Source organism: Mycteria americana, chromosome Z (genome assembly GCF_035582795.1).
Source record: "Mycteria americana isolate JAX WOST 10 ecotype Jacksonville Zoo and Gardens chromosome Z, USCA_MyAme_1.0, whole genome shotgun sequence".
NCBI classification, from domain to species: Eukaryota; Metazoa; Chordata; class Aves; order Ciconiiformes; family Ciconiidae; genus Mycteria; species Mycteria americana.
The window spans coordinates 14860426-14885913 of record NC_134396.1 but is presented as its reverse complement, the minus strand read 5'-3'; the positions used below and the strand labels follow the sequence as shown (position 1 = coordinate 14885913).

Here is a 25488-nt window from a genome sequence, read left to right as displayed (position 1 = left end):
CTTTTTAATTTAAGGAGTTAAAAAAAGAACACTGGCCTTTTACTAGCCTCTTAAATCAAATACTCTAGGATAAATATTGCCAGCTCTTTAGAGTCTCTCTATTAAAGTGAAAATAAACCAGCAGCACTGAATGAGCCCTTTCAAAGTGCAGCTTTTTATTCTAATTAAATTCCATGATGATTCCAAAACTGGAGTCCGAGGCTAGACTCTAAAAGCATTTAGGAAAATGTACTTAAAATACTAAGCGTGCTTTACCAGTATTCTAGAATAATGAAAAAGAGACAAACATCTTCATTTGAGCTAGATCCTCTTGACATTCATTTCTGTGTCCTCTGCCTTTTTGTGGCTTGATACTTGACGTATGAAGTCATTCTGAGATGGACTGAAGGGGAGGGCATTGTGTGCCGTAGTCCCAGAGCTGTGTGAATTAATGCTGCTCTGTATTTCCTCAAGGAATGAGCGCATTCAGTTTACATTTATTGAGAATAGACCCTGGGAATGAATTATTTCTTCCTTATAAGGAGCCTTGTGTTGGGGTATCTGTTGGGACAGCTTAGCTCACTACTAAGTTACTAGGGATAAAAGCATCACTGTTACAAGTAAAATCATAATGTGCAAGTGGCTTCTTAAAATTAAACATGTTGGACTGATTTAGAGGGTTCAGAATTTCAAAGTCTTGGAATAGAGGAATAAGAGCGTCTCACCTTTCTTCAGAGTTTTAACTTACTCACTTACCATTTGCAAAAAGTCAAAAGCAGAAAATCCTGTCTCTGAGAGGAATCTAGATTTAACATCCCTCTGGGTTTGTTGTGACCTTCTCTGGATCTGAGTTGCAGAAGTCATGAACACTCAAAGTAAAAACTGTGTTATTCCTCTCACAGGCTTTTGTAAAATTTATTTTTAAAGGATTATATTTTTCTAATATCAAAATAATATCAAAATAAAAGCAAATTTGATGAAAACTTTGCCTTTTAAAATAACTTTCTTATAGGTATTCTCTCTCTTTACTGCAAATGCACACACTTAATTGTGGTAAAGTGGTTAAAAAAAAAAAAGATTCCTCAAAGCTTTATCTTCTTCTGGTCAGACATCCTCCACCAAAAATGTGATGGGCCAGTTCAGAAGATAATCAGGTGTGAAATGCCACCAACAGGTCTACCAGCAGGTGTAGGAACACCTCAGGACATATAATGTACAGAAAGTGAAGTGGACTGGTGGTCTAAAAGGAAACATTATTGGACTGCCTTCTTGTGGATAAGCATACTACACTGACAAACCTCCTTTTTATCTTCTCGGAGTTCCGCCCTCAAACTGCGCTCTGCTTTAGACTTCCTTCCATTAGACCAAGTAACTACCTTTCTGTGGCAGGCAACATAATAATTCTTGGGCAGAAACTCTGCATGAAGAAGGGCATGCAAACCTCAATCCGCTAATGTCAGGAACAAAAGGCATTGCTTACCCAGATTTTCACCTGTGGCAAAGAAAGAGAAACAACATATACTAAAATTCTCAGAAGTGGTTTTTCCAGGATGCTAAGTGCTGGTAGAATGGCTTTAAAGAAAAAAAAAACCACCACAACCAAAACCCAAACAAAAAAAACTAAAACCCTTCTTTCTCTCATTTCAAGAAGTCTGAGTCCAGATTCCCTCATGATGGCAAGAGAGCTGTACTTACAAAGGAACGGCTTAAATATGCCAAAAACTGAAGCTCCTGCCTATGCGATACAGAGACGTGGTGCCTATCAGTAGGACCCTTGCTGTGCTGGTGCCTCCTTGTCTCCACCAGCACAGCCAAGACAGCAGTGCAAGGAAGAGGAAAGTATAGCTAACTGGCCAGCAATTGATTCGGATATTTGCCAGTCTTCTGTGAACTTCTCTGCCTTTATAAATTATAACTGAGGACCTGCAGAAAGTATGGAGGCAGAGAAAAGGCAGAGATAGCTAAGCAACACTTAAATGGTTCCTGTTTAAACAACTGGCATTCTTTCAGAAAGTTTGGGCACAATGTCTGCTTCCCTTAGCTTGGTCACCAGGGGTTGCATTTAGCAAGCTGGGGAAACCGAGCTGGACTTTAAGATTTTTTTCTTAACAGTCTATTTAAAATTTGATTCCTACTGGTATTTAAATTCTTAGTTTACAAATATTTGAACAATATTGCAAACCTGCCTCTAGCTTTGCCAGGACTGAAACACCCAGTCAGGATTTACAGTTGACTCTTTTCTTGGGTTGTATCAGAGACAAACTTACAAGGTAGTGCTCTATACACGAGAGCTTCTGTATAATTCAGATACCCTATGAAATTAGACACCGAGATTTTTCTGTATGGCAGAAAAATTATGCTGTACCATCTGGCTAAGCTTCATTTTGTCAAAGAGGACTATGCACTGAGGAATAATTAATAAAGACCCAATGCAAGGGTATAACATTTTGGGGAGTTGTTTTCACTCCCCCCCCCCAAGATTTAATCTTCTATTTGTATCTGTATAGCAGTATTTGGTGTCAACTCCATCCTTAAGCAAAGTGCCATTAAAGTACTTCTGTGAGTTGGGTTTAACTAAGTAAAACTTGGGCATTTGTCCCAGGGCTTCAGAAAGTATTTGAAATTTTGTAGCCCAAGTGCTAAGTAGACTGATGTGTACTTGTTTTACCAAGTTATCCCTGCAATGCCGAGTGACTGAGCTGTGGAATACTGCAACTGTTTGGAGCAGTCAACTTTCAGAGTTACACACAGCTTACCAACGTATATCTTGGGTGATGTTGGTATACTTTCACCTTTATTTTCATTGTCTATTTGCCTGTTTCTGTCCCTTCTCTCTCTCCCATCTTCCTTTGACCATACTTCGGTGCTGCCAGTTCACTGTACACTACACTGCTCAGTCCCAGCTAATGCCCTGTAAACTTTCCATCTGCTCACCTTCCTTCTTACTATTCTTCATGCCCTGCAGTATTGGAAATTGTACCAGAGCTAGTATCACAACCTAAGTCTTGTAATCTAACTCAGAAGACAGAGATAAGCTATGGTTAGAGCTCTGCAGTAAAATTTTGTCAGAGAAACTAGTACTTCCTTTTACTTCAATAGCTTCAAAGGTTTCATTGGAATCCCTTTCTTGGAGCAGGGATTTAATTTTTTTTTTCTACTGGTCTGTCACTAAACATCTAACTTTTGAAGTTGCTCTGAATATCAACATCCAACTTTTGAAGTTGCTCTGAATAGAAAGGGAGACCATTCTTCTTTTTCCTCTTTTGTGCTCCAGGGATTAAGATGAGCTGAGAGATACGTCTCTGCTGCACTTCTCCACTTGGAATAATAGTGGCACAATGTACTCTTATATTTCCAGAAAGTTAGTGTTTTGAGCCTTTTCGGGGGGGGTATTAGGAGTTGCAAGAATTCGGCAGTTTTACTACTGAAAAGGAAGGGACCCCATGATACAAAATATGTATCCAGGCTTCTTTTCTTCAATAAATTAGGCAGGACTCCTGGGACAGCTGTCTTACGGCTAGACACTGTCCTCTGCTGGGCTGTGCTGGGGTCCTTCAGAAGGCGTGGATACAGGCACTGTGTGTGGTGTGGCTCAAATGCTGCAGGAGATACTGTGTCAGACAGCGTGACTGCCAGCTTAGGCAGATGTCACCGTCAGTCATCCTGCGGATGTTGTGATCCGTGAGCAGGAGGGGTGGAAATCTATGCTGGTGTGTTCATGTAAAGTACATGTTTTAGTGGTTCCAAAAAATGGAGCCTCTGGGCAGGGACAGGTCTCTACGGAGCCTCTGAATTCATCCAGTTGTGAAGGTCCGACGCTGTGTTACTGCTCCCCCAGTCTGAGCAGATGGAAGAATCTTTCCAGTACCCTAACTCAGAACTGCTTCCCAGTTAATACTTTTAATATGTGCTTCTCAGAGCTTTGTTACAGACGGCACAAAAATCACCTGTTCTTCTGTGGTTTCAGTGGTTCTGAGCAGCAGCGGCAGCGAAGCCTGAGCACGGTTTTCACTGTGCTCAGGGCAGCAGTGCAAGCACCAAGGCTCTCCATATGCACACTTGGACAACCAGTACTGAGTCAGTTTACACTGTACTCTGACCTTTCAATTTATCTCTGCAAACATAAAGGCTTTGATTTTTGTTTTTTAAAACAAAAGTTTACTGTTTGCAGTTGAATGGCTGCTTTTGAAGTTCACTAGGAAAGCTAGAGATCTTTTATTTAAAAAGAAAATAAGAAATCACTAGTATATGGGTTAGGAGTGGAAGAACTGAGGAAGAGAAGGGCAGAACTAATGCGAGTAAGATTTGGAGGATGAATGTATAAACCCAGTCCCTTGCCAGCTCCACCCTCTAAATGTCATTTACTGCCAGGGAAATTGGATCCACCCTGGACTGATTCTAGCGTCAGGAAAATCCTCCTAAAATAGCTCTGGGCCTTGCAAAAGTTGCAGTTTCCTCTCCCAATAACGGGTGCTGCGGTGACAACATCCATCTGGTACTCATGAGTCGCAGTCACCACATCTGCTAAGGGGAAGTAGGCAACTTTTTCCCTTTGCTCAGAATCTCTTGCCTTGTCTACAGTGATGGTCCTAGGAGTGAAAAATCACTTGCTAAGTTTGAGCACTTCTTATACTGGCATCTTGGAAATGAAACTGCAATCTCTGCTTACTCAGATTTTAAGAAGTGTAAATGAAGAGGAACCACTTTATGAGTACCTGGGGATTGGTCTAAGTTGCACTATTGCCATTGAATATGGGTTTATTTCATACAGTTTACTAAATGGAGAGTATAACCATGGCAACATTCATGACATGCTCTGTATGGATCTGGCAACACGAGACTGAAATTAGCATGCAGAAGACAACTGTTTGAAAGTAGCTTGAGAACTGAAAAATCATGTTTCAGACTACAGTGTGGATGAGAATACACTTCAGCATTTGCAGAGTGAACACTATGCAACATTTACTACTTTGGCTTATGCTGATCTTAGCAAGAGGATTTGTGGTATCATTTGTATAGATCTTACCTTGATGAGTGAAAGCATAATGGTATAAATACTAATATCAGAATCACTACTGGAGATTCTGACTAGCCTCATAACAACCATAATTTTGTGTGAAGTATACTTAAGAAATACAAATACTACTAGCCTTTTATGTTCAGCTGTAGTGCAAAGATAGTTAAAATCTTTTTTCCAAGTTTACCTGGAAAAAAAAATAAAGAATGATAATTCCTAGACAAGATGAAAGTTCTACTGTCTGCATATAAAGAAAAAAAGTGTGGCATGAATGGGAATAAGGAGGTGAATGTAAAAGGAAATTCTAGATCTGAGTTAGTCCTCTGCTGTCCTAGGTATAAACTGTTCATAAACTTAGTCTAATACATATTTTTTGTTGTTGCATGTTGTGATGCTCTTGCAGAAATCTTTTATATGGAAAATTATGGTCTGACAGAATGAAGGTGGACTGAATAATAGCTTGCTGCTTCATGTCTCTCCACAGGTCACTTCTTTCTGAAAGGAGCAGAGTCAACGTAACTACACCTTTCTCATTGAGTCATACCAGCTGCTGCAAGTAATGCAGAACAAAAATAAGGTTGCTCTGCCTTCACTTTTATCTGTAGTTAGCTTCACTGTTTTTGTTTAAGACAGTTTCTTCTTTTGTGTGCATCTGTCACATAGCAGGAAAGACATGTTTCTGTAAGTAAGCTTCACAAGTCATTTAGGAGATGCGTAGGAAAATACAGAACTGCTTTTAACTAACTTTTGAAAGTTGGCTAGATTTTAAGCTGACTCTGCCCTTTCAACAGATGCTCAGAACAGTGACTGCTCTTTATTGCCTCAACACACTATCTTGGGATAACACATCAGCCACTCTGATGGAATATTTTATGTGGAATTACTACTTCCCGTGAGTCAGTGCTGTAAATGGCAATTATGTCTGCAAAGAACACAGCATCATTCACGTCCCTTGCTGCCCTCGTGGCTAGAAGGGAGGGTTATCTTAGTCCTAAGAATCATATGGATCTATAGCAATGATGGAAATGTTGCTAGTAAAACACAAAAGACTGAATAATTAAATATTTTCTATGTTTGAAGCATACGGGTAAACCCTAGACTTTTATCACTTCACAAGGTGAGAAACACATCCTATTCCAGCAGTAACTCAGGAAGAGCATTAGCTGTCAAAGCTAGGTTTAAAGTAACATGTTCAGATAACTTTAATTCAGTGTTTATATTCAAACTGACCAAACAGCTGTCTGTATTGCTACTGTTTGTTTTCAATAAATTTGAAACTGGGAAAGACAATGCAGAGGGTTTGACAAAGTTTAAAGTAGTGGCAGTAAAAAAGGTGAAGAGGATAATCCAGATTATTATTGGCTAGCATCCACGTAGGCAGAAAATGTATAACTGACAGGTAAGCTATTAAAGGAAATCAGTAGAACTAATGTTGGTCAACACGGATATATGAAAAACGGATCTGACCACAGTTTTATTAAACAATACACTTGATAAAAAATGCAGTGTTTACATAACAATAGTGTTTATGTAATACTTAGACTTCTTCCAAACATTTTGACTTACCACTGCATGACACTTTTTATATGTCATGCTAACTTAATTGATATGACCTGTTAATTAATAGAATATTGGTTAACTGACAGCCGAAAACAAAATAGTAAATGGAGGATTCTAACTGAGCAAGTGTATTCATATGAGAGTTGTTTTAGGAATTGCTTTTGGCCATGTGTTATTTAAAGTTTGTTTTAAATAACATCAAAGATTGTACAAAACTATTAATGATACTCACAGATGACCCAAAAGATTGGGGATGTAATAGGCAACAAAGAAAAGTCATTGATGCAGTCCAGGTGACTGACTTTATTTAATAAGTTGGGTGCAAGCAGACAGGTGTTTTGTGGCTAACTATTAAGTAACATATCTGTGAACAGTGAAAGCAGACTGTCCTTTTTACTTGTACATTTGGTCTGTCCACCAAATACCAGAGCTCAAGAATGGAGAAGACACCCAAATTTGGAGCCATTGAAGGTCAGTTGAGCAAGGTGTTCTCAAAATAAAGTTCCATAGCAAACACAGCCTTTTGTTTTAGGGGAGTCTAATCCTCCAATTTGTTTTCCTGAGTTTCCTTGTGTATCATGGCTCAGATCATCTCTAAAGCATTCAGTTATGTTACCTGCTTACATAACTTTATTTTGGCATCTCAGAGTAATACTAGAACATCCTCATGCTATAGATTTACTCTACTTTTGAACCTTGAGCCAGTCTTTTTAAATGTGTCTTATACCATTGATGCATCACTACTCCTGTTACCCTTTCTCTGTCTTGCATAGCCTTTTCACATGTATGTATATTTGCTGTCATTGAAGACTATACTATCATCTAATCATCAGCAAGTTTACAGACCATGTTTTTCCTCTATGAAGACAATCCCCATGACAGACAATCTTTTAGCTCTCTAACTGGCCCAACTTATGCAAGGCAGCCTTAAAACTACTGGGGCTCAATAAAAGAGTATGTCTTATTCTTTCTGTGTGCTTATTCTTCTTTGTCTCTCCCAGCTTCACTAGTATCAAGAGTTAGAACTCTACAAAATTGCTCCAGATCATTTCTGAACAAGTCTATTGGTACAGCTGTAACAAATAAGTGAATAAAACCATGTCTGCAGCTAATTCCTATAGTCTAATCACCAGTCACGCTATGGCAAAGTTAATGCTGCTGTTACCTTTTTCATCTTCAGAAATTTGTGTTTTGCTGTACCTAAGAAGAACTGAAAATGCTGGTTGGAATTTTTCTTCTGTTAACAAGTTTTAATTTGGGGATTTGGACGAGGAATGAAGAGGTGCAGAGAGATTCGTCGAGGAAGGTAACAATGAATAAACTCTTAAATATGGTGTTTTGGTCAAAACGCCTCATGTAATTCTTGGCTATACAAAGAGAAATTTCTAGGGACTACAAAGACAATACTAGTTCTATGTCTGGCACTGAAACAATTTTTGCTGGAATTTGCTTTGTCCAGTTTAGGATTCAAGAAGACTGTTGGTAGACAGAAAAGGTTGAGAGAAGAGCCAGAAAAGTCATTGATTCATGTGGTATGATACAAGGAAGTTTGGTTTATCAAACAGAAAAGTATATTGACTGCAGTCCAAAAGTATCTGCAATGAAATAGAAACTTAGTACCTGGCTTTTCCATGTAGCCGACAGAGACATAACAGGATCTGATTGCTGGATGTTGAAGCTGAAAAAAATAAGACTAGAACCAAGTGGTACAATTTTCCCTAAATAACGAGCAGTTAACCATTGGAACAGTTTAATGAAAATTATAATGGGTTTTCCATCTTTAGTAGTTTTAACCTCAAGACATGTCTTTCTTAAAAGACATATTCTAACTGAACTCAGCAGTAGTTCAGGAAATCTCAGGGACTTCTATGACAAAACACATCAGCCCAGATGGTCACAGTGGCTCTCTGATAAGGGGACCAAGGTGGTTTTGGTTCTTCCTTCAGCTCTGCTATGGGCTTACTTCATGATCCAGTTTTTTGCCTATGGATGCTAACATTTGTACTGGAGCTTCAGCGCAGCTGCAGCAGTTTAAGAAAGGGCATAATCGTCTGTAAATGGTATAGTGTGACAAGGGATCCAGGCTGCATAAAAGCCTGTTCTAAATATGTACGCAGAGGATAGGCAGCCACACGTGGAATTTTAGGATTCCTTTTTCTTGTTTATTCCAGTTTCCAAGCAACAGTCTTGTGAATTAACAGTGTATGTGGTGATTCTGTGCTACTATATAAGCTTGTGGTCATACACAGAAAGTGGAATACTGTTTTGGATTAACAGTCTTAGCTGTATTAACTCTTGTATGCCTGTATGATTTTAAATGCACCAAGGGTATGTCCCTATTGACACTTGATTTTTTTAGCTTGTCCAAAACTTGAAACTTGTGTTTGGGCTCCTGTTTGTAAAGTGATATTTAGTCCTTCAAATAAAAAGTACAGAAGTAATTAGTAACATTAGCTTATCATTATTTACAGCAAACCAGTTCCCTCTTTGTGCATAGAAAACTAAAATGATATCCTTGCTTGGCTGAAAACTTCCTTTCTGCAAGTAATAAAAAATGCAAATATGCCTTACAATGGCTACTTCAGCCTTCTTGCAGCTTGGGGCAAAATCACGTTGGCAGAAGGACAATGTCTTGTCTCTGATGGCCATGAAGCCTCTCTGAACTCGACCTGAATATGAACTTATACAAAAGGGACCTCTGTGCAGTGACAAGAACTTGAAAATAGAATATAATTACATAAGAAATTTAAAATAAGTTGAGGGGCATGTTTGAATGAGATCAGCATTCCAAGTAGTCCCTAATAAGAACTGGATATTTGTATCTCTGTTGCCACTCATTTTTCTTTATGACTGATCATCTGAATTTTTCTGCTAATCTTTCCCCAGGCTGAAACCTTATACCTGATAGCAATCCTTCTTAACAGCCTTTTGGTGCAAAGTTGGCCTTGGTATCCTGTACAAGTCTTGCAACTTCTTTAATTACTTTGATGCTGATAAGGAAGGGATGCGTTTAAAAAAAAAAAAAGTATCACAAAGGACCCTGTGTTTTCCTGTCCTGTGTTGAAGAAAATAAGTGGAATTATCTGAAGGAATCAAGAGAAGGAAGAGGCACAGTAGTGTCATGGAAGTGGTAGGTAGCACTGGTCACCTTGTCATTGCAGCACTGAGCAAGAGGGAGCTGCGCTAATTGCTGCCCTTCGTAGCAGTACCTCCAGGGCTTAGCCTCTATTCAGATGAAGCCAGTTTCTCACTAAGCTCCCAAATAGTATTTTACTACTGAGGAGAGTCCTTATTCTCTTTTAGGGGCAGTTTTTTTCTTTTATATTCTCATCAGACTGCCTTGCATGTTCTTTGTAGTTTCATTGGTCACTGCTCATTGCAGAGTACATGTGATGTGTCACTCCTTCCTCATCCATCTTTGCATCAGATAGCTGTAAATCTACAGGTAAGCAAAGCATCGAATTTCTAAATAGGCCTTAGATCATACACCTGAACCTCTCGGGTGGGTGGTCCTATGCTTCCATGCCTTGAGAACCCCAGTTTTGGACTAAGTGCTTTTAAGAATCATCTTTAACTTTGGATCTTTGTGTGTCCCCTCCATGGTAAAGACTCTGCCTGGCAACTCTCACGAGACAGGAGGCTCCAAAGTACCACTGTCATGAGACGGTGGCGTAGTACCTCACACCTCCACAGCTGACTTGTGCCTTGTGTCCTACTGGAGTCTTGCGTCTCAGGTGCTATTGTTTGTGTTGCAACAAAGTCACGAGGAGAGACCTTGCGAGGAGAGACCTTGCAAAGCAGCACAGCATTTGCTGGTTTACGCACAACTACACTCGACCATCATTTCCCCCTTTCTCATGGGCATCTGAAGAAACAAATTTTGATCTGTGGCTATGGGGAAAGGAGGCAAAACCTTCCGCATCTTCCTTTCCCCAGTTTTGCTTTCTGTCTTTGCATTGAAGGAGGTTTCTCTTCTGAAAGAGACCAAGTCTTTTAGACTTCTGATGAGATTTTCCTGGGATACACACCAGGCTTACGTCAAAGTGCTGTGATAGCGGTCAGTTGTTTGTAGCAGCAATCTAACTGCTCTTCCAGGCTGAAAGTATTCATGGCTGAGGTACTCTTGAAGGCTGTTTCAGCTCCATAGATATAATCTTGTTTCTGCTACAAAACGGTGGGTCCAATCTGCACTTTAAATTACAATGAAATCATACCCACAAACTGGCAGGCATTCTCCAGACTATCACACCTTGCTTTCAACATATGGGCTGACTGACACAATCAAATCAAATGATTTTCCAGACTTTTTGCTATATCCACTAGGCAGCATTTCTCATTTCAGATTCCTGTCATGAGGCTGTATCTCCAATGATAGCTTAGCTTCTCATCTGGTGTAAATTATCATAGTTCCAGTCGACTTCAACGGATTTGATAATTTATGCCATCTGAGGTTCTGCATCTGAAAACTCCATAATAAAAAGCAGCTGCTACTTTAACAAATCTGAAAAATGATAAGTGCCTAGTATGTGTCTGAGTCTAGCTATCCCAATACCTGTTACTCAGCTGCCAGCAGACCACTGCATACTGGAGAATTAAAGTCCTTTGTCCTGCATCTGAGTAACTCGGATTGTGTCCTGTATTTTATCAGAAATGAAAGTTGAACAGAGACTGCCGTAGTCCTTGACAGCAACTTTGCTGGGAGACCCAAATGCCAACACTCCCTCAGCAAAGCCTGTGAGTTTGGCCCTGCTGGAAGCTAGTCATATCTTTATGCTGACCATGAACATTGCATATATTATACATATGCAATATTTTAGAGCAGTTACTTAGGTTTGTCACTTTAATGTGTTTTAGTTTTGATTTCTATATTCATCTTCAAGCCATATGAACATTACTTGATGTTCGGTATCAATTTGACCTTGTAAAGAATATGAGATTGCACAGATATCAACTATTTATATCAAGAATATAGTAACATTTTGTAAAGCGTTTCATAGAAAACATGGTTTGTGACCTATTCTAGAATGTGATACTGTAAATAAAGTGCCTATCACTATATGTTTGAAGAAAACATGTCTTCTTTATTTACAGTTCTTAACTCTCCACACAGAACAAATCATCATTTTATATGACTAGAGTATGTTATGCCATTTTGCCTGTAAAGAACTATTTGTGCCATAAAGCATCAAATTTCCCCTATTATTTTAAAAATTATGTACAATTGTGCTCTTTCTTTTAGTAGCAACAGTGTAGCTATAAACACCACCTTTCTATAAATCATGTTCAGTCCTGGCTCAGGCATACCCCATGACTGCTACCCAGTGAGGACACTTTTAGTGCACGACAGAAGTTTCTGTCCATGCTCAAAAATCATACTTAATAAGTCAGCAAGAATAAACTTCTATTCCAGCTTGTTCCTCAGAAACAAGTCTGACTGTCTTTACATTTTGCAGAGGCTTTACATTCATCTAGACCTAAAAGTAACTTTTCCTGGTATGCATGAGTAGAAGCATTGATAAATGACAGAATGCTGGATCTTAGGAGATGAACTTTTTTTCCTGCTACCCCAAGGTCATCTTTTACATCTCTAGGGCTGGTTGTTTCATATTTCCTCTGCATCATCCCCTTTGTTTAATACCCTACTACATACTTTATCTCTAGCTAGTACTAAGCCCTAAACCCTCCAGTTATGGTGGTGGTGTTTTGGGGAGGACGGAGGAAGTATTTTTGCTTTTTCCTCCGTTGTCAAATTTTCTTAGAAATGTGTAAACAAGAATGAGTTATGAACCACCAATCTAAAGAAACTATAATCCCAAACTTGGAGAGATATTTTGGCAGTATGTGTCAGGTTCTACTACAGTCATGGGACTTGTTAAGGGGATCTGGGGTTAGTTGCTTTGGACAATAGCTGTAGCTGCATCACCCAACAGAGCCTGGTACGTGCAAAAGGAACACATTCACCCTTCACGAGGCTTTTGGAGGTGCACACAGAGGCATGGCAAAAATTACCCAGCTGACCCTAGGTAAATAAAACACCATCAAGCGCAGCCAAAGTGTCCTTGTCTATAGGTTGGTGGCAAAACTTAAGCAGGGACCTCCCCAAACTTCTCTTTTCCTTCCTTTTCTCAGCCTCCCAGTGTCTTTACCCTCACTGCTGTTTGATCACTGTCCGCATATTTGGGTGACTCCATCTTACTACAGAGGGACAACGTCTTCTGCCCATCCCAAACTGCAGCTGCTTTCCAGCTCTTTACATTCCTAATCTTCCTGCCATCTTGTTCCCACATAGTGGCTATGTGTGTGAAGTAATCACCAAGGGTGAGAGAAAGGGCAAGAAAGACAAATAAATGTATGGAGATCATCATCTCAGTGAGCCTGCAGGAAGCCTGAGGTGTGGTTGAACCAGTCTGCCAATGTTCTGCCCTTTGGCACTATTTTATGTGTACTCAGGGGAAATAATCAGTAGTACAGTCATTTTTACATTTAGGGTATACAGATAATTTGTGAGTACAATAAATATTTTGTTTATGCAGCACATACGTTTGAGTACAGCTTTACCTGCTTATGAGAAATGACTCTTTATTCTGCATGTGCTTCAAAATATGCTGCCTACTTTTTGCAATGCTACTATGGATAGATAAATAGCATATGTTATGTGTTGGACACTAATATGGCAACACTTTGTATTGCTTTACATGCTGACAAATTGATTTGAATTTATTTGCAGCTAACCAAAGCGCCATATCCAAAACCTGATCTTAATTATGGATATTCAATTTTGCATTTGCTAGAACAAATAGACAGCATCTTATGTCAGAGATGAGTTTGGATGATAAAATATAAAATGAGATGCAGTACCTGCAATTCTCCTTGGGTCTAGCCAAAGGATGCCCCAGCCACTGAGTTATCAGTTGGCTCCAGAACCCACACAGCAAAGACAAACACCTTGGCAGCTGGGGAGGAAAGTACTTGGGCTCTGGGGGAATCTCCAGAGGTGGGGAAGGGAGTCAGCCAGAGCTCCTCCCACAAAGCTAGTTTTGTAGCCTGTCCTGCCTTTTATTTAAACTGTATAAACTGGGTTGTACCCAATTGCTTCTTGTTTTGCTGTTCCCATCAATGGTCTTTTGAAAACTCAACCCAAAACGGTTTAGTCAGCTGAACTGGTAGGATTTTCCCTTCAGCTGGGAGAGATTTTATTCTCGTTCAAGGCCTCATTCAGGCCAGAAATGGACATACAGAAGCTTGGAAAGGGTTACAGGCCAAGGCCAAGCTGCCAGTGAGGGTCTTTGGTTAACTGCAGCCCAGGAGGAGAGAAGAGATCCCGTGCCCATTTTTCTACCTTTCTTCCCCTTTTCAGATCACTTTCATGTCATGTGTCTCTACATGGCATCTGATTTACCAGATTTTGTTATTCTTTCTAGGAAAATAACTTTCTGAATAAAAAGGATTTGCCTGTTGGAAGGTTTTTATGCTTATTTAGTAATAACACGGGATGTAGCGTACTCTAGGTGCACAGTACATCCACCTATGCAGAATCAGACCCAGCAGAGGCAAATGCAGACAGCCTCCTCATAAGGGAAGTGCATCCGTCAGATAGTGGCAGCTTTGGTACGGTAGCATGGACCTCCATACACAATGAGAACATTCCCAGCTTCCTTTATATGTGGGTGTGAATGCACTCATCACTCATAGAAGTTCAAACTTTGTAGAAATCCTACTTACGCAAAAGAGCTTTCTGCTCCCACTCACCTTGTGGGAGTGAACTCCAGCTGCAAAAGCCTTTCTTTTATGTAGAAGGCATTTCCCTTGATGAGTTTTCTATTTGATTTCACAACGTATCTTCTCCTTGTCGTATTCTGAAATAATAAATAAAAGCAGTTCATTTCTTTCCTCTTTATGTTTTTTGTACTGCACACGAATTTCTATTGTATCTCACATCAGTCTCCCTCCAAGCATTGAACTGTTTTCTGTCTCTTCATACCCAGGCAATGGATACCAATAATTTCCAGGACCTCCATATTTCTATTAGGCTTTTTTAATCTTGGTAGATGTTGGGTTTTTACTTTTTTTATTTTAGGTGAGGGCACTTCTGCTTAGAAAAAAAGCATGAAAATCCTCCAAACAATATCTGATTAGTATATTGCTAGCCCTTACCTAGATAGATGGCTTTTTTATTAAGATCCATCTGACTTCAAGCAGGCACAATTAAAGGCTATAGCAGGAGAAATCAAGCTGAATTGACCTCTACACTATTTTTTTAATCAATTTTAAAGTATATTTGCAATTATTAAAATAATTTGTGTGAGACTAGCAGAATAAATAACAAACATATTAAGAACATTAAAATAATTTTAATTGTTAAATGTTTTCTAGTGAAAGTCAGGATTGGCTAACAGATTCTTTCATGCAAGAATGTAAGGGCTGACTGATATTGACAACACCTCTTTTCTTCCTCATAATACAGCAGATTTGTGTGCACATATAAATTTGTGTAGTTGTAGTCTTCCTTGTTAACATTTAGCAATGCATATATATACAAATCTGAATCAGTATAATAACTGAACACATTTTGAAGAGGTAACAGTATTTCATTTGAATTTAAATGTCTTGTTTTGAATAAGCAGTTAGGTTATGGAGCTAAATCAGTCGGCTTAACAACAAAGGGCAGTATGCTGATGAATTATGTATGTTATCTGCATTTTCTGCCTGCTGATAATTGACAGGTATCATGGCACCTTCTACAAACTTCCTGTAATTATGTGCCACATATCAAACACTGGCTTATGTGTAATTGTCCTCCCCCCACACACATACACACAAAATGTTTTTATGTTTTATTTAAAGCTTACAGCATTTTTAAATTTTCTGTTTCTCTCACTCTGGTTTCCAAACTGCTTTGCCACTCAACCCATTCAACAATGTTAAATTACTAACATTTCCTCAGTGTTAGTTTGTCAGAGTTACTCATTCAAGCATTTGTTCCATCCTTTTTATTTGTCTTTAAAAAATTTAGTTAGGATAAACCAATACTAAAGAAAATTTACCTTGTAATTGTTTAAGAGAAATTACCTGCTGTTTGGATACTTGTAGTAAAACAGATGTCTCAGTCTTTGGTACCAAGTTCCTGTCTTTACCGACAGATGTATTTTCGTCATTGTGTAGCAGCTTTAGGTAGTAACAGGTTAAAAAGCCTAGTGTCTTAACAGAGCTGATTAAATAGCTAGTTCCTTCTTGGTAGTATGCATTTAATTCAGACTAACTCCACCGTAACAAGGATACATTAATTGGGTAGCTCCGCAACTGGACTCATTAGATGCAATGCTTACTGATTAAATTTAACCACTACTGGGTATCTTAGCACATGATTCAGAATTACTTTTCTTTTAATTCAGTGCTCTGTTCCTTGGAAGGAAATTAATTTTGCTGAGAATTATTTTAATAAACCTGTGATAATACAGCTATAATTAAAAAGGAGTCTTTTGGTTACCTTGAAGGGCTTTTTACTTATATTGCCTTAAATACCCAAATTTATATTTTAATCTAAAAACCTACATTCAGTAAATGATATGCCTGGTATATGCAAAAAAGCACCGCTAGTATATGCTGTGGAAGATTTCCTCACTCTCTTATCATCGCATCCTTGACAGTATTCACTGGCAGAGAAAGTGCATGAAACAAAGCCCCAGCAATTACAGAAAGTAATGGTGCAGAAATAAAATTAGATAAATATCTCTTTTGTTCGTGTTAATTTAGACTTGATTTGTCAGCTTCTTTAGAAACCAAAGCTTATATTCTTACCCTGTATCATTGACTAAGTTGGTTCTGAGGCTCATACCTTAGTGAAACAAGTCATCTGATACACCGTTTCTCACTGAATTAGAATAAGCTATTAAATGTATTTCTAAAGCCCCTTTCATCAAAAAACACTTCAGCTTTCAAAATAGGATACCCTGGGACTCTGGCAGACGGTGACAGCCTGTGAGCAGTCAGTGATGGCAAAGGAAAGGTAAGGTACTACCACCAGCTAGTAACATCCCTCCTCTTTACTGAACTGAAAGACAAAATTTCAGGAAGGGGAAAAAAATTACACTATTTTTTCTCTACGGCATGATTTTGCCAGAGATATCTGGATGTAGGACCTGTCTGGCTTGAGAGCTCTGAACGCCTGAGTGCAAACAAACAAGGTAAAAAGCAGAGTGCAGATCTTTTAGCAGTTGTTGGCAAATGCTTATATGAACACTCAATGACCATGCATAAATCCAGTTTCCAAAGGCTTAGCATTCAGCTGAAGTAAACCCAAAACTCATAGGGACATGCAGAGGCACTCTGCTATCGGGCTGAGCGCTAACTTCTCTATTTCTACCCCAGCGTTGAGGCCCTATAGCTGATTCTGCAGAAAAAAAACATTGCCTGAACTTTTTTTAAACTTGCCTGTAGGCAGAAAGTTGTGAGGAACAGCAACCATGATTTAAATAGAAATGATCATGCTCCCTTCTCTGATTTTTATTTTCCATTGCTACCAATGCACCTAACGCTTCTGAAGCGGGTTTTGTTTTCTAGCTGCTGCTTATCCATCTTAGCCCGAAGCGGCACAGATGTCTCCCAGAAAGCTATCGGGTTCAACGGGAGAAGCTTTCCAGATGGCCTCAGATGTACCTGCACCGCAGGGGGAACTCGGGAAGGCGAAGCAGGCTGGGGTGCTTGGGGACACAAGCCGTCCAGAGGCAGAGTGTCCCGGGGATGTACCGCAATCGCTCTCGGAGAGGAAGTGGCAAATCAAAGGCACTTCCATAAGCTGGCTTATTTAGCCTCCTAAAGTGAAGGTTAGGAGAGGGGTGGATTCCTTTTGATAAAAACAAAATGCGAATGTCTTCCACTCTGTACCCTTGTAAAGAATAATCAAACAAACATTCAAAACAAAACAGACTCTCTGATCCCTTTTCATCTTTTAATGGTCTCCCCACCTGTCAATCTGCTTAGCATAGCCTAACTTGTTCAAGGCTAAATAATACACCACTTTCTTCGCAGGAGTGGTTCATATTTAGGCAAGTAATCTTACGAAATTAACAGGACTACTCCTTTAATTAAGGGGTTCAGGACGGGACCTTGGCAAAGACCTTTTCTTGTCTGTGAACATTCACATCAGAAGTGCTTACATAAGGGCTTATTATTATGTTACAGCAGCAGCATCTGATTTTTTTAGTGGAGGTGGGCCCCGTTACCTCCTGTTGGGGCACTCACAGGCTCCAGCTCCCCAACTTTCCCTTATAACGCAGTCAGAAGAGGGAGTATTCCCTACCCTCCCACCGCAGGAGCGGACCCGCCACATCACGGGCACGGGTGGGTGCATTCCTGAGCACACAGTGGAGGAAGATGCACAGAGCCCTTAGGACGGGGGTGAAACGGCTGCCAGAGCCATGCCCTGGCCCCGGCGCAGGGAAGGGGACCAGCGTGCAGCGGTCAGGGGTCTCCTGGGGCTGGGCAGCACCAGACAGCCCTACGCAAGCGTCCCCCCTCTAGACATATTTCAGTTTTGGTTGTGGATCACAAGCTATGGGCTTGTGGAGATTCAGGCTCGTTGGTCAGCCTCTGAAAAGGCAGCACGTGAGGGAGCCGCATTGCCAGCCTACCGATGCTGGGTCTCAACAGAGCTTTCCCATGCAGGTGAGCTGCCGCTGGCGGGAACGGCTGGCTGCTCCACGGGGCCATGCACGGCGAGTTCCCATGCTGTCCCCTCAGCTGCAAGGAGCTTCTGACAGCTTCTGTATCACTTCGTGGGTAGGCCTTCAAAGGGCGAATTAAAAACACACTGGCCTATACTTGCCCCTAGAGAACAAGCACATCATTTCTGCTTATTTTGGCACTTGAGTCTACCAACAAAAAAGTCCCACTGTGGCAAAACAGGCTGTCATTCTCATGGCAAGCTGACTTAATACAGTTGCAAAGCTTGTTTTGCAATTCAAACCTTGTCAAACCAAATCCAAAATGATTTTCCTGGATAAATCCAATTACAATGGAAATACTGAATCAGAACGTATTTTCTGTAATTACCAAGCAATTCTGTAAAAAAGGCTCTTAAAGTAGGCTAAATGGCCTCTCTTACCCTGCCAGCCCTCCTTGCACGCCCAGGGGCACCTTGCTGGAGCAGCGCTGTGCTTGGCAGAGAAGGCGGGAGCTCAGCCTGCATCTGCAGAGCCCCAGCTTCGGGCCGGCTTGCGAGCGGCCGTGCTGCTCTCCAACTAGTGCTGCTCGGGTGGGAGAAAGGATTCCCGACGAGCTGGTGTCTAATGGAAACGGACACCTCTCCTCTCCTCTGTTTTTCATTTGAAGTCCTCTCCGAGCTCGTACGCTTCTGTCGGATCAGTCAAGGCATCAGCAGGCTTCGCTCTGCGTTGCTACGAAGACCGCGATATTTTAAATTATGATATAGTCACTTGTACGCTTCTATTTCATTTAAAAAAAAGAAACCGAATAAGCATTTTTTATCTGTGTAATAATGTCCATAGGCAAGCGTTGGAAGTTTCCTCTTCCTGTAAAGCTGGCAGACATGTCATCAGCATTACTAATTCTGAGAAGTTTGAAGACAAAATGCCAAATTTTTTTAACAACTGCTTTTTTGATTAGCTGGCAACCTTGATGTCTGTAGTAGCTTTGGGTTTGTAGGGTCTGATTTTTAAGGGAGTGGCAGCTTTAAGGGCTTAAATAATTTATAACAGCCCCCTCAGTTCTGTGTTACTGTTTTCTCCAGTTAAAATAACGGGGTACCAGGCCAAGGCAAAGGTCTCACAAATAACGACTGCTGCAAATGGTCCTTCCAAAATGAGTGGGTTGTGCAGGAGCGAGTACATGTTCAGCACAGCAGGTGGAAACATTTTTGAGGAAAGCTTTTTTCCCTCTAAAAATAACAGTTGGTTAAACTGAATGTTTCCCAAGAATGTCACAGTTTTGACAACAGCAGCAACAACACAGAAATGTGAACGGTGTCCCTGGCCAGGACGGATTTTGCAGGATGAGAAGGAAGGGGATGCATCAGCAACAAAAGGGTTTTCCCACCTCCCCGGCCAGCGTCCTGACCGCGGAGCCACACTCTGTCCTTCTTGCGTTCCTGCTGCAGGTATTCTACTTCAGAGAAATAATGAAGATCTGCCTGGGCTGGGCTGCAGGAGAGAGGCGCAGGCTGCCCGCGCTGGCCTCGCAGGTGGGTGCCGGGGCCGAAGCCCCACGGGCAGCGAGGCCGATCGCTTTCGTCCCCCGAGCCTGGAAACACCAGCACTTCTGCAGAACCGGTCCTTGCGGGATCATCTCGCTTCTCTTTTCTCCTTTTATTGGGAAGTGCAATTTTACAATTTCTCTAATGAATTATCTGGTGCTAATATAGAAATAAAAGACATTTTGAATGTTTTCATAGACAAAGTTGTTTTCCAATCAGACTCAAAAGGACAAAAACATTGACAAGGCTGAGGACTCCCTGGAATTCTCCAAGCTAAGACTGGCTCCCCATTGCATTCTTAGTGCTGTATGTCACTTTAACGAAACAAAAAGAAAAAGAAACAAGCTCCCCATCTCCAAAATGTTCCCACCCACGCCAATAAATGTCCTTGTGCTGATGATGCTTAGACTAGGAATTTACGTATCATTATATTTCAAAGATGCACTTTAAGTATTTACATGTTACAACTTCCTGAGTAATACAGACTGTACTTGTCTAGAGCTGTTTCTACAGTACATTTTTTCAACACCCAGTTACTCCATACTTGCCTCAAGATAATTTGTGGAAAATTTCATGAGAACTGCATTAGCCCTGATTTTTACAAGATGTTATCAGAATCAAAACAAAAATCCTTTAAATAAATATACGATATCTCTATGCCAGTTTTGTGTACCACTTCTGGTTCTATACCATGCACAAGTTCCACATTTCTACTTCATCAGTATCTGTCATATTAATAAAACAATAGTCTTAAGACCCAGTAAATATGTGAAAGTGGGAAAAATGATGCTAAAATACTTGTGACTTACACACAAAAATGGAGAACAACATTTCATAAAACCAGGAGATTCTTAAAAGCATCAAATCAATTACTGTATTTCCTTAATTTTGATATCGTAGACTAAACAGTGTCCCAGTTCTCTGATGAGACAACAGAGGAACAGATTGTGCTTCACTGACACATTTCAGGTTTATTGTTATTTTTAACTTTAGAAAGGGTGAAAGAAGGACGATAAGGTGAATATAATAATTGTAATGATGGAAAAAAATACTGCTGTTCTGGAAAGAAGGATAATGATGTGCTCATCAGTGAGAACCTGCAAGTAAAACCGGTCTGCTCTCGCTATTCAAGCCAGCCAAACAGAGATGGGACAGAGCAGTGCATTCAGGAACAGCAGCAAGGCAAGTTTAACATCATTTTAGCATCCCGTTTAGAACTTGGAAAACCCAAAGCACAGCATTAGTATTTAAAGAATCCGTTCAGTTTTAGCTGAAAGAGGCGGGGAGAGCTCAAGCACTACTCAAGGGCTTTGCCCAGCAAGTATAAAAAGGCTAAACATACTGTAGAGGGAAAAGCGCCGACTGCAGCGTAGCCCGCCCCTGCTCCTGCAGTAGGGTGGGCACCGAGGAGAAACAAGCATGCCGGGAAAGAAGAGCATGAGCAGCATTGCACAAGCCATCCAGCGAAGGCAAAGATGGTCTGATCTGGATCTCACACCCCAGCTGACGGAGATGGAACCGACGCTGCCCCTTTCCAGTCGCCTGGTATACGTGCCCCGCGGCACCGACGCCTGCCCGGCACGCCTCCAGCACGGCGGGTGCTGTGCCACCACCCCGCGACTGTCCGTGCACCTGAAGCACTCACAGCGTGAGTCCCAGAGCTAGGCTGGTATCAAGGCATTAATAAAATGAACAAGCCAGTCTGATGCATATCATAGCCATCCTAAGGATTTTTTTAAAAGGAGCGTGCAGAACAGTTTAATTTCAGACTTACTTCATTCAAACTTTGTTAAAAGCTCACAAAAAGCTGCACATCTATACTGAAAATTTTGCTGAAAATTTAATCTTCTGGCAGGGCCAGCTGAGGGTTTGGAACATTGTGAGTAATGCAAACAAATCGTAACTGAACCTATAATTACAGTGATTGAAGTTGTAACAGATACTACGTAACTGTGCCAGCTGACAGCAACTAAGCAGGTGAGAAGGCTCCTGTCTGCTGTGCAAACCCTGCTCATATTGTTTTCCCTTTAGTTTCCCCCCCTCACCCTCCTTTCACTAAAAGCTGTTACACCATGTCATAAATGTAGAACATCTGTAGGATAGGTTAGGAGCTGGCATTTTGGTATTTGTGCAGTCTGCGACGTTCAAATTTGATTTTGACCCACAGGTTCTAAAACACTATAACAACATGGTGGATTGGAGTTTGGCTCGAGTAAGGGCTGCAGGATATAGCCAGTGCCCCAGCCTGTCCTTCTCACCCTTGCTTTGGTCTCTAGGTATGACAAGATCTGCAAAGTGGTGCAAGATAATCATCCTTATGCAGAAAAAGTATCTTCCTTCTCCTTTTGGTTAGAAATGTTTAGAAGAACACTCCTCACAGAAAAAAAAATATATATTGTATAAAACTAGTGCTGTAGAGGTGAGGAAAGTGTTTCTTTAGTAGTTAAAAACAACAAAACCAAGTTAAATCATCCCAGAGTTTAAATTCTTCCCAATTTCAGTACTTCCTGCTTTGCCTGCACTGCAGGCACTGATGCTATTAAGCAGCAGCACCCATTTAGGATCAGGTGTGCTTGTCTTATGTGTTGTAAGCACCATCTTCTGACAACATTGCAAATTAATTAGAAAAGCTAATACACTCTGTTTTAAGAGGGGAAAAAAATGTTTGCTTATCCCTGCATCACTGAAATACAAGACCCAGCCTAAATACTCCTTTAATAAATACATTGTTTAAATATAGGTGTTCCAGTCTGAATCATATTAACATACAGAGATTTAGTTTTAGTGTATCAGCTTACTCACATTTCAGCAGCAAGATCTGGTCTAAGTCACCAAATAATTTCCATTTGTGAACCATCAATCAGTTTCATGATACCTAAGGCACAGAAAAGCTTCTTAAAGTTTTTTGAGGGAGAAAAAAAAGTTATTGACTTGGGATGGTTCATGGGGACTCCTGAGAGAAGATCCAAAAGACAATAGATATAATTATTCTACTAAGGTTTGGCTTTTGACTTTTCTTTTTTCTCCTGACAGGAGCAAAGAAGGGAGGCCTGGATAATTCCCCTTTTTTTTTTCCTGCTCGACACTGGATTTGTTGGTAAGGAAACTGGAATTTTGTAAATAAAATAAATCAAAAAGATGCAAAAGCTGATTGTGCATAAACCTAGTGTTGAACTGGTGCACAAGGTAGTGTTGGAAGAACTTTTGGCATCCTTCCTATGACCCGTTGTCATTAAAAGGTTTCCTATTTAATAAACAGGTGGTGGTTGGTTTGTGCTAGGTTCCAGGTCCACTTCACCTTTGGATGTTGAAACAACATGGCTATCAAGCCACGTATGTTGCTCCATACCTTACAGTGCTCAACTGTCCCAGTGTTTTTTGTCTTTCTTGCCTATATATATACATTTGAGAAACAGTTATACACTCCTTCTTTCAAGCCTAGATCAGACATCCACCTAGCTGTGCAATCACAGTAGTAAATTAACAAGTGAGCCTGATCTGTTTGGTGTACGTGACATACTCTATTGCCCCAAACAGAAATATTTTAATACTACATTTCTCACTCCATCACTTGGTGTTACGCTTCTGGACTCCTGCTTTGCCAGAAACAGTGGGATGCAGAGAGAGGTGTCCAGGGACGATGGACTTCTCCTAAAGACCAAGTACATGAACGGTTCATGCTGGAGAAACAGAAAATATCTATCTGCAGTGGCAAACCAAGGATCCGAGTTCACCTGCTCTGGTGGTCTGCCAGGGCTTGCAGGGTGCACAGTGTCTGGCTGCATCCCAGCACACACTGTAATCAGTCGGGGAGAACAAGACTGGGCGTCCTTGTCCTGTTTCTTACAGGGAATTTCAACCTTATTGTTGCACTTTTCTGGCTCTTGCAAGCTGCATAACATGCTATTAGAATAAGCAGTTATTTTTTTTCCTATTGTCATGTTTCTTTGCATAAATACAAATATCAGGTGCCATACATGTTGCAGCACTGGTTTATATTTGCACAGTAATTGCCCAAGCAAATTACAATGCATGACTAAGCAGAAGGGGAATGGAGAGAGGACTTCTCACCTGGATTAAAGTTTTCCATTACCTGCGTGACCACCTGCCTGTGCTTGCCTTAGAATGGATCTTGCTGACCCAAGAGCATGGCACTGAATTATTTGGCCCTATCAGTTTGCTGAGGTCCCCACACCACGGGCTATGTGGGGGCACTGGAAGTCAAGAAGCAGCTGACTACATCCATGACTGAAAGCACTAGCTCTCTCCATTTCCACCCTATGCATTCATCTCAATTTGCACAGGCTGAATTCACAGCTTTCACCTCCCAGCACTTACAATTGTGACAGCAGAGGTAAAGAAACCACCAGGACTACAAATTTCTTAAGCAGAGATGGAAAGATGTCCTATGCAAAAATAAGATGGTCTTCAAACCACCTCTGTTACTGGGCAAGGAGCAGAAGAGTTGGGAAGACAGATTTGGGGAAGAGAGATCAGAGCTACGCAGAGTGCTTCAGTTCTTCCACCACCACTTGGTCATGGCTGAGTTTTGTAACGATAACGACAGGTCTGGGGCTACAGCTGAAGGTGGGTAACACTCCCAGAAAATAACTGCAGTTGGGGTGGCATCTCTAAAAAGACTTCCAGCTAATTTTAACCCCAAGGTTTATGCCACCGTAAGTCATGTCAGCCAATACTTAGTGTCACCGATAATGGCAGCAATGTTCCTATCACAGAAAAGATGCCTTGAATGATGATTCAATATTTCCCCTTACACTGTTTTCAAAATTATTTTCAGCAGCATTTTACCTGTTTGAATGCACTGTTTTACATCTCTCTAGAGCTGCATCAATAAAGACCTAATGTTCTACCTCTCCAAATGCCTCTCAGATATTGAAAAAAACATAAATTATATCACAAATAGTGAACTTTTAATGTTCTCTCTTGTCACTGGTTCACTCTCAATCCAGCCAACATTAATCTCTGTTACTCTCTTGACACTGTTCTGTTATTAGGCTTAAAGTGCGCCTGCTACTTCGCTGTGTAGGGATAGATAAAAAAAGAGACTAAGGGGAGGAATAATAGCTCTGTAATGAAAATAAACACAGCCTTGGTTGCAGGCAGAGTCAGGATTAGCAGATGCACACACTCCCAGTCACGCTGCAGAAGGCAGCTTACGCAGTTGGGCTCATGCTGAGATCCTTTGCACAATCAGCATCAAAGCATTCACAACTCTGCCCCTAGTTTCGCGTTTTATTTCATTTCTCAGTTCTCACTTTTTTTTGTTGGATTCGGCAACAAATCTTAAAGGTGGGACTGGGGGAGCCCACAGGAGCTGTGAGGTTGTCACAGAAACTGGGGAGTGACTGGAGCGGGTACGCGGGCGAGGGAGGGAGGCTGAAGAGCTGTGGGAGCTGGTGGAGCGGCCAGGGAAGGAGCAATGAGAAAAACTCCAGCAGGGAAACCATAGCCAGGGAAATGGGTGGGGAGCAATGAAGGGGAGAAAGAGAGGTAACGTCAAGCAGGCAGATCTAGAAACCATTTGCTCTCAAGTGTCCTCTGACACCCTCACCAAGATAAGCAGAATGGTTCACATGGCTGACTGTACACCTAGGAACGCCCAAGGTATTCTCACTATACGGTACACGCAGTCCTAATGAAAGCCTAAGGCCGTTTGTTATTAGCTCACTTCTGTAAAACACACAAGATGTACACTGACAAG

General features: G+C 40.9%; 1 long non-coding RNA gene across 2 annotated transcripts in view; it reads left to right on the top strand.

Annotated features, from left to right (window-relative positions):
* LOC142402760 (uncharacterized) overlaps positions 1–24631 on the top strand; it is a 28320-nt gene extending 3689 nt beyond the window's left edge. Inside the window, exons 3-4 of one of the 2 annotated variants that reach the window (XR_012773472.1) lie at positions 5481–7862; positions 22800–24631. This is a non-coding gene — a long non-coding RNA (uncharacterized LOC142402760). Of the gene's footprint in view, positions 1–5480; positions 7863–9913; positions 10006–22799 lie in introns of those variants that run through there. The other variant, XR_012773471.1, reaches the window with a different exon arrangement.
* The last annotated feature ends 857 nt before the right edge of the window (positions 24632–25488 follow it).